At 34.5% G+C, this 13,461-nt stretch overlaps 1 protein-coding gene across 2 annotated transcripts in view; it reads right to left on the bottom strand.

Annotated features, from left to right (window-relative positions):
- The window catches only part of Gabrg2 (gamma-aminobutyric acid type A receptor subunit gamma2), an 83,427-nt gene that overhangs the window by 57,692 nt on the left and 12,274 nt on the right, over window positions 1-13,461 (bottom strand). The gene's annotated exons all lie outside the window — the stretch shown is intronic.

Genomic DNA, 13,461 nt, shown 5'->3' with positions numbered 1-13,461 from the left:
CCCCCACCCAACAATCTGGATGGAAACTACATTAGGGTAAATATGATGCTGAGTAGAATTCTTAGGAGTTTATTTCTTCTCATGCCTCCAATTCCAACATCCATCTTCTCACTCACACAGTAGGGTTATATTTTCCTGATCTAGGGACAATGCAAAGTCTTACAAAAGCTACCAGTTTAACATTTTTATCAGTATTCAGGGAAGTTGTAATGTAGGATGCCATTTTTTAAAAATACAAACTTAAATGTACTGCTTCCTTCCCTCATTTCCTTTTTTTTTCACTGTGCAGTTCAGGCTGGCCTTCTACTCACACTGATCCTCCTGCCTCAGTCTCCCAAGTGCTGAAATTACAGGCATGTGCCACTACAAGCATGTGCCCAGCACTTCTTTCCTAAATATATGTATGTCCTCAACTGAAATTCTTTTTTTCAGTCAGAGTCATTGAAATACTTGTATATGCATAGTTTGACCATATATATTTACATACATATGCTTATGGATATATACACCTTCAATATGCATGCTTGCACACATGTGTGTACCCATATGTGTATGTGTGTAAATATTAAAGAGGAACAGATAGTGTATATGTAATGTGATTTGGTAGTATGGATAGAAAATGAAGTTTTAAAGATAGTCCTTGGTTGAGGCTGGGGATTTAGCTCAGTGGTACAAGCCTGGCAAGTGCCTGGCACCTGCCTGGCAAGTGCAAAGCTGTGAGTTCAATTCCTGGTACCAAAAAATAAAAAAGAACAATCATTGGTGTGGATCTGTTGGTAAACAAATACAACAGCCTCCAATTTTGTTATTGTTGTTTGGTTTTTTGACACGGGTCTTGCTTTGTAGTTTAGGCTAGTCTTCAACTCACTGTGTGGCCCAGCCTGGCCTCAAACTCATGGAAATCCTCTGGCCTCAGCTTCCCATATGCTGAGATTACAGGCATGTACCACCACACCTGGCTACACTCATTATTTTTTTGACTTTTAGGAAATACTATACAAATACCTTTATTAAAAAAAAAAACACGTAGTGTCTTACATCATGCATTTCAGCAAATGTAGGTTCTTTAAACTAGCATGAATTTCATCATGTCTGTTGTAAATAGGATGAGTTAGGCAATGTTTCCATCTGCTCTCAAAGAGAACAATCTCATTTTAGGAGCAGAAACTAGTTCTGTCAAGAAGAATCCCTCTAGGTCCTTAATCCATCTTTTCTCTAGTGTATTGCTAAAGCCTGCCTAATAGAGCTTTAATCCTATGACCCAAATCTACTAGTTTAAGAAAACAAAATAAGGCATTGCAAAGAAAATTTCAAGTTCTCTAATTCATACGATATCTGCCCCAACACATATCAGGATTAAGGAAAAGTACATTTTCAAGCCCCCCATCTCCATCTCTGTCTCTCTTGTCTCAGATACATGTGCCCAATTAAGTTTTCCTTAATCGGAGGGGGTATATATTACACTGTTTGATTTGATTGTTTGTAGTACCTCCTACACTAACAGACAAATAATGCAAACATGATGGTGCGGTTTTACTATTAGTGCTCCTGTGTGAGTAATGAAGTGGGAAAATGTACTGAGTGAAATAACGGGTACGAACTACTTGCTTAGAATGAAAGCCTTATTCCAGATTTGCACCACATTTTTCTGAATTAATACTCATTGGATGCTGAAACACTAGTCTAGTTAATTATTTCAAGTAAACATATCAGTGACAGATTTCTTTCACATTTAAAAAGGTCTACTTTGTCATAGAGTGATAAAATAACAGCCAAGAAATTCAGAGAATATGCTTGACAGCAAAAAGATGTTAGGTTTACTTTCTATATTCAAGTCCTTTGTCACTTAACTTTTTCATGGTCTTAAGCAAGATACTTTACCTTACTAAGCCTCAAAATTCTCATGTTAAAATAGAATTAATGCTACTACTCATATCACAATTTTGTGGAACATTAAGATAATGCTTAAGAAGTGCTTAGCAAATACCTGACACAGCCCTGCAAGCAGATCCATTGAAATCACTGTTACGTAGTGATCTCTACTAGATTTATAACAGCAGCTCTAACCATACTCCTAAGTAAGTAAAATTGAATGTTTAGATGCTTCTGCATGGATTTTGTCTAATAGGAGCTGAGAAAAACTAAAAGCAGATGTTTTCTAAGACGAGTCCCTATATTATAAATGAAGTTTTTCTTCTCTGCAGTTCTCTCTGTTGAGTCTAAATTAAAGGGGCTGATGCATAATCTGGGATTGCTTCCAGATTTTTCTTTTAAAAAAAGATCTCCTCTCCTTCAAGGTTGGCTGTTTCTTTCTCTGTGATTCTTTGGAAGTAAAACTTCTGTATTCACAGATAGGCTATTTAGGAATAATAAAGTCTGCCCATTAAGTGTTCTGTGCACTTGTGAACTCCAGGAGAATGCCCAGGCAGAAATAAACTGACAGTGACTCAAGAAAATTGATTTAGCTTTTGTGTGGACTGAAAGCAACGTAAACTTGAACTTCTGATGTGGGGCACCAGGCTGAATGGCGCAGCTGGGTGCTGCGGCCGTAGGTTATTACTCCTCCTGCTGCCTTTTAGTTTAAAAAAGGAAAGAAAGAAAAGAAATAAGAAATTTTTAGAAGACAAGAAGCAAAATGAAATTAATCTTTATATCATTTTTAAAGAGCATTTTTTGCCTTCTGAATAATATCTGAGAGACAGTGACAGTTGTGCGGGTTTCATTTCTTTAAAGAGTCAAAACTTTGTAACAAAATCATCTGTCCAAGAGCTTAGGAAATAGCATCAATGTCTCCTGGAGCTTTCAGAAATACAGATATGAGCATCTCCTACATTTCTAAATCAGAGTCTAGTTTTGAGCAAGTTCTGCAAAAGATTCATATAAATACGGAAATTTGAGGCTTTCAGTGGTTAGGTTGGTGACACTTCATCTCAGCTGCGTTGGTTTGTGAGTGTGTGGGTGTGTGAGTGTGCAATCCTAATAGGCTTTTTAAAAGTGCAGATTGCTTGGTTCCTGCCTTATCTCTTAATGTGAAAGTCAGTGCCGTAAATTAAATTATTCATTTACATTTTCATGTTTATAGTTTTATGCATAATTGGAATTTAGGCATTATTATAAATATAAACTCCATTTCAACTCAATAAAATTGATTTTCTTTAGTAATAAAAGAAGCTTGTGAAACAAAATATAGACATTATTCAATAAGAGTGTGCTTACAATCACACAGAAGAGTCTCAGTACTTTAATTTGGTAATGATTTTGGATGTTTGTCAAGTGAAAATTAACTGTGTTTATGAAATTTTCATTTTCATCTAGATATTTTATACTCCTATAGATTTAATATGCCTCTGTATTTTTTGGGGTCAAACTTAGCTGTTGTACTCTTCCATGATAGTAAAATAATGAAAAATATGTATTTTTTCACTGATATATCTTTTAAGCACAATAATACAAAGCATCATAAAAACAATACAAATTGTGGCATGAGAATTCCAAGTTGAAGACCAGTCTAGACAACCAAGTAAGACCTTGTCTCAAAATAAAAAATAAAAATAAAAGTTTAGAGATAAAGCTTAGTGGTAGAATGTCACTATATTTAATCCTCAGGAACAAAAATGTATGTAAGATATTTGAATTTTTTTAAAAAACTCACTTTTTGCTTAAAGTATTTTTAAATCACAGATGTTTCACTTTTTCATAGCATTAATTTTACTAATACTTGGTATGTGTGCTACCAAAAGGAGCACAACTTTACTCATATTTGAGATACAATTTTGGTTAAAATATTTTACAGATGCAATGAATCATATACAGTCTTTTATATAAAGAAATCAAGTATGTGTCTCAAAATTATATTAATATATTCATAAAAGGTGCAAGGTTGTTCATAGCAGTTTCATTAACAGTGGCCAACGGTCTGGAAAAATGCAAATGTACACTAATAAGAACTTGATTAACACATTGTGATGTAATGACTTAAAAATGACACTGTCTTTTCTATTAAAATTATTGTATATTTTTTTTGCTTTTTTAATATTACCTTTTAACTGTTTATACCCACTTCATCTTTTTCTATATTTTTTGCTTCTTTGAGACAAGGTCTCACTATGTAGCCCAAGCTAGCCATGAACTCACCACGTAACCCAGACTGGTCTTGAACTCACAGTGATCAGCTTTTCTCAGCCTCCCAAGTTCTGGAATCACAAGCGTGTAAGACCCCACCCAGAATCATATATACATATACATATTTGTAACTTTTTTAGCCACACTTACAGTCATTCCCCTGTTCCCTATTAGTTGCCTCAGGCTGGAGAGCCCAAAGGTAATCTCCTGCTGCAAAAGCATCTTCAACATGGGAAGTTCTTACATCCTCACATTACCTGAGAGTCGATCACATTGTCCCAGAAACCAGGTCAAACTGCACTGGCTTTGCACATATTCTCTTCCCTTTCTGCAACTTTTCCTTTCCTGCACCCTTCAGCCTAATATGTGGCATGGTTTATTTTGCAAATAATTTCTTAAATAGAACTACGATTATATGAGAAACAACAGCAAGAACCAAACAAATATGATAACATCAAATTAAATATGCTTCTATTGAACAAGGAATCAATTAGTAGAATTGAAGACATAGCCTACAGAATGGAAAAAAAAAAAACTTTTTCCAGCTATTACCCAAACAGAGGACTAATATCTAAAATATATAAAGAAGGGCTGGGGATATAGCTCAGTGGCACAGCGCCTACCTGGCAAGTGTGAGGTCATGAGTTCAGTTCCAGATACCAAACAAAACAAAACTAACAAACAAACAAAAAAACCTAAAACATATAAAGAAGTTTAAAAAAAAAGGAACACTTTTTAAAAAATCAAGAAATAGTAAAGTGAAATGAATGAGCACTTCTCAGAGGAAGAACGAATGGCCAACGAACATAAGAAACAATATTCAACATTGGCTATTAGAAAAATGTAAATCAAAAATAATGTTAAGATTCCATCTTACTGCAGAAAGAATAACAATAATCAAGAAATAAATGAATATCAAATATTTGCATAAAAAGGAACCATCCTACATAGTTGATGGAAATGTGAACTGATCCTTTGAATTTCAAAACAAGTATCAGTCACACAAGACCTGCCTGTCTTAACCTCTATTACGTGCCAATTCCTTCCTTCTTATGCTCTGCATAGATGACTGGCCTTTTCACAGTGTTAACGATAACATACAGTAACCTATGTGCCTATTTTCAGTTAAACTACAAATTCCATGAGCATGTATTTAATAAGGATTTGTGGTAAGAATTATTTTTTTGTTATTTTGAACCAATTACTTTTTGATATTTCCTCAGAGAAATAATAATACCAAGAATCACAGTTATATATTAATTGTATTATAGAAGGAACTTGAAAGGCTTAAATGCTTCTCTAGTTTAAAACTTGAACACTGACATAATTGTCTTCCTTTTACACAAAAGATGCACAATTTAAATTAATAGTAGGCATTTTCATTTGTTACAATCAAAACTGAAAGACTTTGAAAAAAATTGGGACCAAGTTATCTTCTAATATATATTTATCAAACAATAAAAGCATCAAAAATAAATGGTCACTTTAGCTCGTAGCCCCTTAGAAGAATAAATAAGCTTATGCCTGATCCCAATAAAGGAAATGGCAGTTCAGCATAAAGTTAATAGCAGAGTCCAAAAACATGCCATAGCATATACCAATTATTTGACCTCTTCTTGCAGAGGAGTAACAGCAAAACTCCCAAATTACTTAATAATAGATGCCCTAATAGTCTCATTTAAACTCTTCCTCTGTAGAGAAAACAATACAATAGCAAGAGTAGGATGGACATATAATAGAGTTCATTTTAAAGGTGGAGACTTTGATAGAAGGCGTAGGAGATGAGAGTATAGTGCAGTTTACATTCTCAGAGAGCACTGGGAATCCAGTTATACAAAAATGGGATGAGGGTTTCCACTCTGTATTCCCAGGAGGATTAGGAGGTCTTTAAAGATAGTGTTTAGTGAACAGAACTGGTGTGCCAGTTGATCCTTTTGTAGAATCCATCAGTAGCCTCCGACTTTCTGTAAATCCCAGTGAGGACGCATAAGCGATATACGAAGCACCTACTGAGCATACCTGAGCAAAGCAGGTGGGATTAGGACAGGAAAATAAAACATCTGAGAGTGATCGAATGCTGAATGAATGAATCCCTGATCTCAAATCTAGTTTAATTCTTTGATTTTGGGTTAATAGCTTAAAACATACTCTATGACTGAAACAATTATCCAAAATATATATTCCAATATTTAGAATGCAAACTGTACTTTAATGATAGTCACCAGTGACACATTTCAAATAAGTGTTTATGTAGTTTCATTTGTCAAGATGAATTTTTATTGCAAATATCAGAACAGTCATACTAAGTTAGGAAGCATTGGCACATATAAAAACCAAAAATGACTGTGAAGGTGCTTTGATTCTGCTTCTTGATGTACTTTTAACTTCAGATTGTGTGTGTCTGTTTGTGTGTGTGTGTGTGTGTGTGTGTGTGTGTTCTATCCTCGATAACGTCAGATTCAACCCAGACTTAGCTTGACAATGTTGTTTTACACTTCCTATGAAATCAGGGTGGAAGCTTTCTTGATTCCACATTTCTCACATTCTGGATGCCAGTGAAACCAGTAACATATAGATGATACCAAGTTTGGCTGCCAGCGAGAGTCATAGTCAGACTTCCTTGCCCCACTGCAGGGGCCTCTGAGTGTGAGCATGGTTAGGCATAGTGAAATGATTCATAGGGGAACAATTTCCTAGGAAGACATTCTTGGCTTGCATGCTAATGATGTTCCTCAAATGAAAGGTTTACAGTTTTGTACTCTTTAAACTGCTATGACTTGGGTTTTGCTGATTCTGAGATAGCATGAAAGCATCTTTCTTGTTAATGCTGTACAAAGTGGTTTATTTTTTAAAAATTGTTTTAATTCTTCCACAACCATAATTCCTTTAGCCCCAATTTCATATGTTGAGATTTATGGGCTGAAAGTTAAGTTTCTCTTAAGCTTTTGGTCTACTGTTTGTACTTGATTCTCACTATAAGTCAGGCTTATACCATCTTTATGTGGAGCTATCTTGAAATTTCTTCCACCCATTGACTGGTCTATCTCGTTTAATCTCTGTCTTATGAAAAAACCTCAGAATATGGTTAAAATTAGGATACGTTTTATGGAAATGTAATATGCATAATCTCTAGGACAAATGTCAATGGAATTCATGTTCTCAGCTGAAACTTTTTGATCCTGGCCTCTGCTATATACGTTCCTATCAATATTTTGGTCTTCTAAGTCCCAACCATAATTATCCATCAAATATTTCTCACAACTTATATTTCTCACAACTTAATAATTTTTCTCTACCTAGTGTCTACAAATTTGTCCAGTTTTATTCCACAAACCTGTTCTTCATGGTGGGTTATAGTCAAAGGAATGGCCCTCCTTCTTTAGCTCCAATTTTCTGTATCACTCAGCTTTCCCATTGGACAAATGCCTAATGCTCAAATTTTAAAGGAGTAGATGTTTGGTTGATGGTTTGGGGTTTCAGCCTATGATTGGCTGGCTCCAACACAGAAATAACATGTTAGAAGGGCACAGTAGAAGAAAGCTCATTCTGTTATGTCAGCCATGAAGAACAGAAAGAAAGCCCTAGTGACACTCTTTAACCATCCAGGTACTCCCTGCTAACAGCAGTCAATCATGAACTTACCAAGAAACTCTATGATCCAATCATCTTCCGAAAGCCCTACCTCTAAATGTGTGAGATCTTTTAAGTGCATTTTGGGCCTAAGAAATAAAGTTTGATTATGATTGGCTTACACTGACAATACAGTGGTAAGGTAAGTCAATATAATTTGGTGAAATTCTCTTCCTCATTCCAGACACACACACTGACTGCATTTATTGATGCATTCTTACTGTAGAATCCTAAGACCAATCTTAACTACAGAAGACATGCAGCCATAAAAGACAATGATGGAGAATTATATAATTATTTACCACCAAGTAATAGTTCTAAAATGAAATACTTTGTATTTCTTCATTTACACAATGACTGTTGTGCATTATGAATTCATGATGTCCAACACACACTCAAAGTTGAAACAAAATACAGACCAGTTAGCCTTAACCTTGGTTAAATACCTGGAGAGTTTTGTGAAAGTAAGAGCCAGTGTGGAAGGTCAACTTCTTAATATACTAATCTAATTGGTCTGGGGTGGGACCAAGACATTTGTTTCCAACAAATTTAAAAGTGCAGAAAGAATTGAGAGTTACTGCAATAGAATTTGACAGGGTCATGGCAGCTTTCTTTTCTAAGAATAAACAATCACTGGAGTAACTGCCCTTAGGCAAGTCAGATGTCAGATCTATCTCAAAATATTTTCACAATTCAAAATAGCACCATCCTCAATATTTATGTCTTGTTGAGTTAACCCCGTTTGACCTAAGACAGTTTGGGACACCTGTCCCTATATCACAAAATGATTTAAATGTCACAGAAGCATAGTATTAAAGACATTAAGTATATAGTGAGAAAGTTTTACCCACTCTAATGTTCTTTCAACATATATTATTACAAGGCAAAAGTCTCAGGTTATTTGTAATTTATCTTTTGCCACTCTCTCCAGTATGCTAATCTACTTAGAAAGGAGTGTGATAATAAACTCAACACACCTGCTAAATAAAAATACGTAATATAAATTTGAAAACATTGTATTAGTATATTGAATTTGCTTGTCAATTATCTTCTCTTATGAAAAGTACCATAAACTTACCAGTATTACTTTCCTTAAATCTACTAAGTGAAATGATTACATTGAAAGATATAGTAGTTGATATTATGCAAAAATCTGGTAAATGATAGAACAGATATCATTTTGATGTGGCCAAAAAACAAAGAGAGAAAAAAAAATCAAATGACCTGCTAAATTTTGGGAACAATACATTATGGATTTAGATTTTGTAATCTCTTAATTAATCATCTTATACTTGATATTCTTTTATATAAGATATTTGCAAATTGGAAGAAGTCCAAAGTACATACTAATCTAACACTACCTCTTGTCTATTGAAGGAGAAGAACAAATATGTAAACAGAAAGAAGAAGGTTAACACTTAAAAATCAATAGCAGATAATAATAAAATATTCTCACATGCTAGAATATGACTAATTTCTTTGGCACCTCCTACTTAGCATTAAGGTTATATCAATTGATCAGTGTGCCTCCATATTTGTTTCCAAATCTCAGTCTTCATGGGTATGAAGAATATTTTCTTCTAGAAATACTTAGGATTATTCACAGGCATCTCTTTTGAGCAGTATTCTCAGAAATTAGCATTACTAATTTTAAAAACTCTGTCCTCCTTCCTCCAAAGTCAGGAGGGCTTCAGCGTCAGGATCTCTGTGCAGGTGTGAGGCTAAGGGGTTGCCACATCTTTCCCTGACCTTTCCCTGGGCTCCCAGTTCCATACAGGTCCTTGTCTGTCCCTCAGCACTTCCTCCTTACGGAAGCAGTTTTGGTTTCCTCTGCAGCTATGATATGTAAAGGTCCTCAGAGCCCAGAGCTTTTGTTGAAGGGGAACCTGGTCTGCAAGGATCCATGAAGGAGCCTCCAGGCAGAAGGCAGGCAACAGGGCAGCAGGGACAAGGCATAGCTGGCTGTTCCCTGAGAGGATGGTCACACACAAGAACCCACAGGAACAAGCCATATGTTCAGCAATCGGGAATAGGGAGCTGGGGTTCAGGAGGGTTAAAAGTGTGAAACCACCACTCGACTGTTTGATTTCTAAGACATGTCATTACTATTAGGTGTGACACATAGTTGGTGACAAGGTCAGGAAGTCGTACATATTCATTGAAGTATTGAGGGCTACTTGGGAAGATGCATGAGATTTGGTGTTTAAAACTCCAAGAAAAAAGGAGGAAGGTAAACAGTATTCTCTACATGTAATAAGCCTCTATGTATATAATATTCAACTCTCAACAGTAAAGGATAGAGTTGGATATTGTGTACATATAGGTTTGCTATATCATTCTCTTCATATTGTACATTTTTGTAACTTTCCACTGATAGAAAGAAATCCTTCAAAAACACATGCTGCCATGAAGGAAGATGGGGAAGAAAATATACCAGTTTGTTAACTTTGGCTTCCTTGTAGACACCAGAATAATGAAATGTGGAGAGAGAGTCTTAAAACATTTTATATCTTTGTGTATGTTTAAGTGATTATAAGCATGTATTCCTTTTGTAAGTCAAAAAATAAAGAAATATTTACTATTAAAATTTTTCCATCTCTGACAAAAAGTACAAATTAGTGGCCTATGAATGTATTTTTTACCAGGAATTCTTGAACAATGTTTCTTAAAAAGATCTAATGAAATTTTAAATAATTCTGATTTAATATCAAGTGTCAGCATTATTTAACTCCATGAATTTATTTACATGTAAGTAAAAAGTTTATATAATATAAAAAGCTTTTTTCATTGTAGATTTACAAGTTTATATCTTTTATCATACAATAAGATTAGAATCCTTAAATCATTTTGGATTCATGCTATAAAGAGAATGCTTCAGTGGAAAAAACAGATGACTTGTTTTAGTTTTTTTTTTTTTTTTTTTTTTTTTTGAGCTATATATCATTTCTTTCTTCAAAAGTGTACAACTAGTGTTTAAATTGTAAAACTAGATGCCCATGGAATCCATACTTCTTCACATCTTCTCTGCAATTATCTTTTCTAGTCTTTCCAACATCAGTAGGTACATAATCACCAGTATTACCAAAGCACAACATATGATCACTGAAGAGCTCACTGTCAACACATGGTCTCGTTTATACATGGTCTCAAAATAAAAAAAAAAAAAAAAAAAAAAACACTCCTATTTTGGCTAGAAAATTTATTGTGATTATTTTATGTGAGTGTCACCAAAAGAATTAACTAGGCAATCACTGGCTTTCAAAGCTATTATTCTAGAATATTGCATAACAGTTTAAATTACTCTATGTAATACTTAGAAAAGGAGTTGCTGAGTAATAAATATGGTAGGTGTTTGTTAACCTTATAAGAAATTGTCAAATTGTTTTTTAGAGTAAACTATATATCATTATTTTAATTCCCACTAGCAACATATGAGATATCCAGTTATCTCACATTTCTACTGATATTTGATCTTTCCAGTATTTTTAAATTTTATGTATTCTAATTCACGTGTGGTGATATCATATCGTGCTTTTAATTCGTATTTATCTGGTGACTCATGGTAAGGGATTCATCTCTTTATGCATTTGACATTTCAATAACTTAGATGAATGTCAAAGGTGAACCGTATGACTCTATTTATAATATTTTTTGAAAAAAGACTTTTCAGCGATGAATAATAGACTAGTTTACAGGAATTAAGGATGAGAGGAAAGTACAAGCCAGCTAAAAAAGAAAAGAATGAGGAAGCTTTTGGGGAGGAGATTGGGTAGTAAATTCTTAGAAGAATTTATATGTGTAAGAAAGTGTGGTACCTACTTATAATACCAGCACTCAAAAGGCCAATACAGAAAGATTATGAATTCTTCCTATCCTGAGCTACATAGTGAATTCAATGACAGTCTAAACTCATAGGGAGATCCTGCTTCCCTTCCCCCAAAAACCATAAACACCTGTATGCAAAATATTTACAATTAGACCTCAAAAGATACCAATTTTGTTTTTGTTTAAAATTTAAAACTACTGATCTACTAATTAAATCATTGATTTTTTTACAATATTCTCTAACATGACATCTTCTGAAATGCCCTTATACTAAAAGATGTCATAATTGAGCCAAATATTTGTTTATTGACAATCCCCTGGGAAGAAAAATATTATTAGTGAAGTATTTAGATGGTTTTTAGTTAATTGAATACACAGTATTCATATGTATTTTTTTGTTGTTGTTGTTTCTTTGGCTTTTATTTGGTATATTACTTTCTCTGGTACTTCTAATGTACGAAGCTAAGCAATACATTATTTTGAGACAGATTGTAGATAAATCTGCTAACTTGTTCAGGATGGGTTTAAACTTTTGATCTTTTTGCCTATGCCTCCTAAGAGTACAGGGATTGCAGGAATTTGTCCCCAGCTCAGCTATAAATATTCTTATGTTAATGTTCTCTTTGAGAATCCTTTAATATTTTAAAGCAATCAATTAATGTCAAAACAATCCGTTTGGAATTTAGGGGTAGTTTCACGATTTATTAGACACAAAGCATTTAGGTCTATAAAACAAAACCTCTATACACACATTAAATAAATATAGTGCAATAATTTAATTACTACCATAAAATCCTTATTCTTTTCAAATAATTGATACAATAGCAAGATCAAGAACTGATTCTTGGCCTTGCTTTGTTATACTATGACACTAAATTTTGAGAAAGTTAAAGTCAACAATTCAGACAGATGTCAAGCAAATGAAAATTGTAGCTAAATTGCAGTGCTCAGCATTCCTCAAATCAAACAGATATACCTTTTCCTTAAGAGTGAAACTGATGTTATTAATACATGTAGTATTTCCTAGGCTCAAGTCTCTGATGAGGAGTAAAATTCACATCATTTACTATGGCTCTGACAAACCGTGTTTCTCAGATTCTGCCTCCTGATGCTTTAATGCTGGATCACTGTTCTTCAGACATCTTGGTCTTCCTTTAAGTTCTCAAATTATACCAAGCTACCAAACCCTTACTCTTCTCAGGACCATTATACCTATGATTACATCTGCCTATTGTCATTGTAAGTATGGGACCTGGTAGCTACATTTCCCACACCCCATTTATAACTTCAAACTTCTTGGGTTGTTTTTTGCTTTGTTTTGTTTTCGGCACTTACAGAGATTGAATTTCACATGCTAGGCTAGCACTGTACCGTGGAGACACATCCCCAGAATTCCACTGCTTTTTTAATTTCAAAAATTATGTAAACTAACTGTGTGTGCAGAACTAGGAACTGAACCCAAGACCACCTCCTCTCTGAACCACGTGTTCAGCCCCTAAACTCCTTTTTCTCTCTGCATGTTCTGAGACAGTATCCAGGTAGGTCAGAAAACCATCCAGGCTGACCCTGAGCTCCTGCCTCGCCTCATAGCTGGGATTACAATGCATCAGCATCCAGTGCTTCAGTTCTTGTCCATTATTCATGATGGCCTTTCTTGATCCCTATGGGAAATTTTCTTGGGTTTTCTTCCTTCACCACACATGTTAGTTATTTCTGAAACATTTAACAAAAATTGAAAGTTTCATTTTGTTGTTGTTCATTTCTTTATGGTCTGCTCTCCCTCAAATCAGCAGGGACTCTGAGGATAAAGATGTCTCTCTTTCTCATTGCTTTAGCCCCAGCATAAAATAGGGCAAGAAAATTTTAGAATCTCAATAAATATGA

Source organism: Cavia porcellus, unplaced genomic scaffold (genome assembly GCF_034190915.1).
Source record: "Cavia porcellus strain 051 isolate PalLab524CR breed Dunkin Hartley unplaced genomic scaffold, mCavPor4.1 scaffold_19, whole genome shotgun sequence".
In the NCBI taxonomy this organism is placed as follows: Eukaryota; Metazoa; Chordata; class Mammalia; order Rodentia; family Caviidae; genus Cavia; species Cavia porcellus.
Note: the sequence above shows the minus strand (reverse complement) of the source record. Positions and strands in the feature narration are given on the sequence as shown.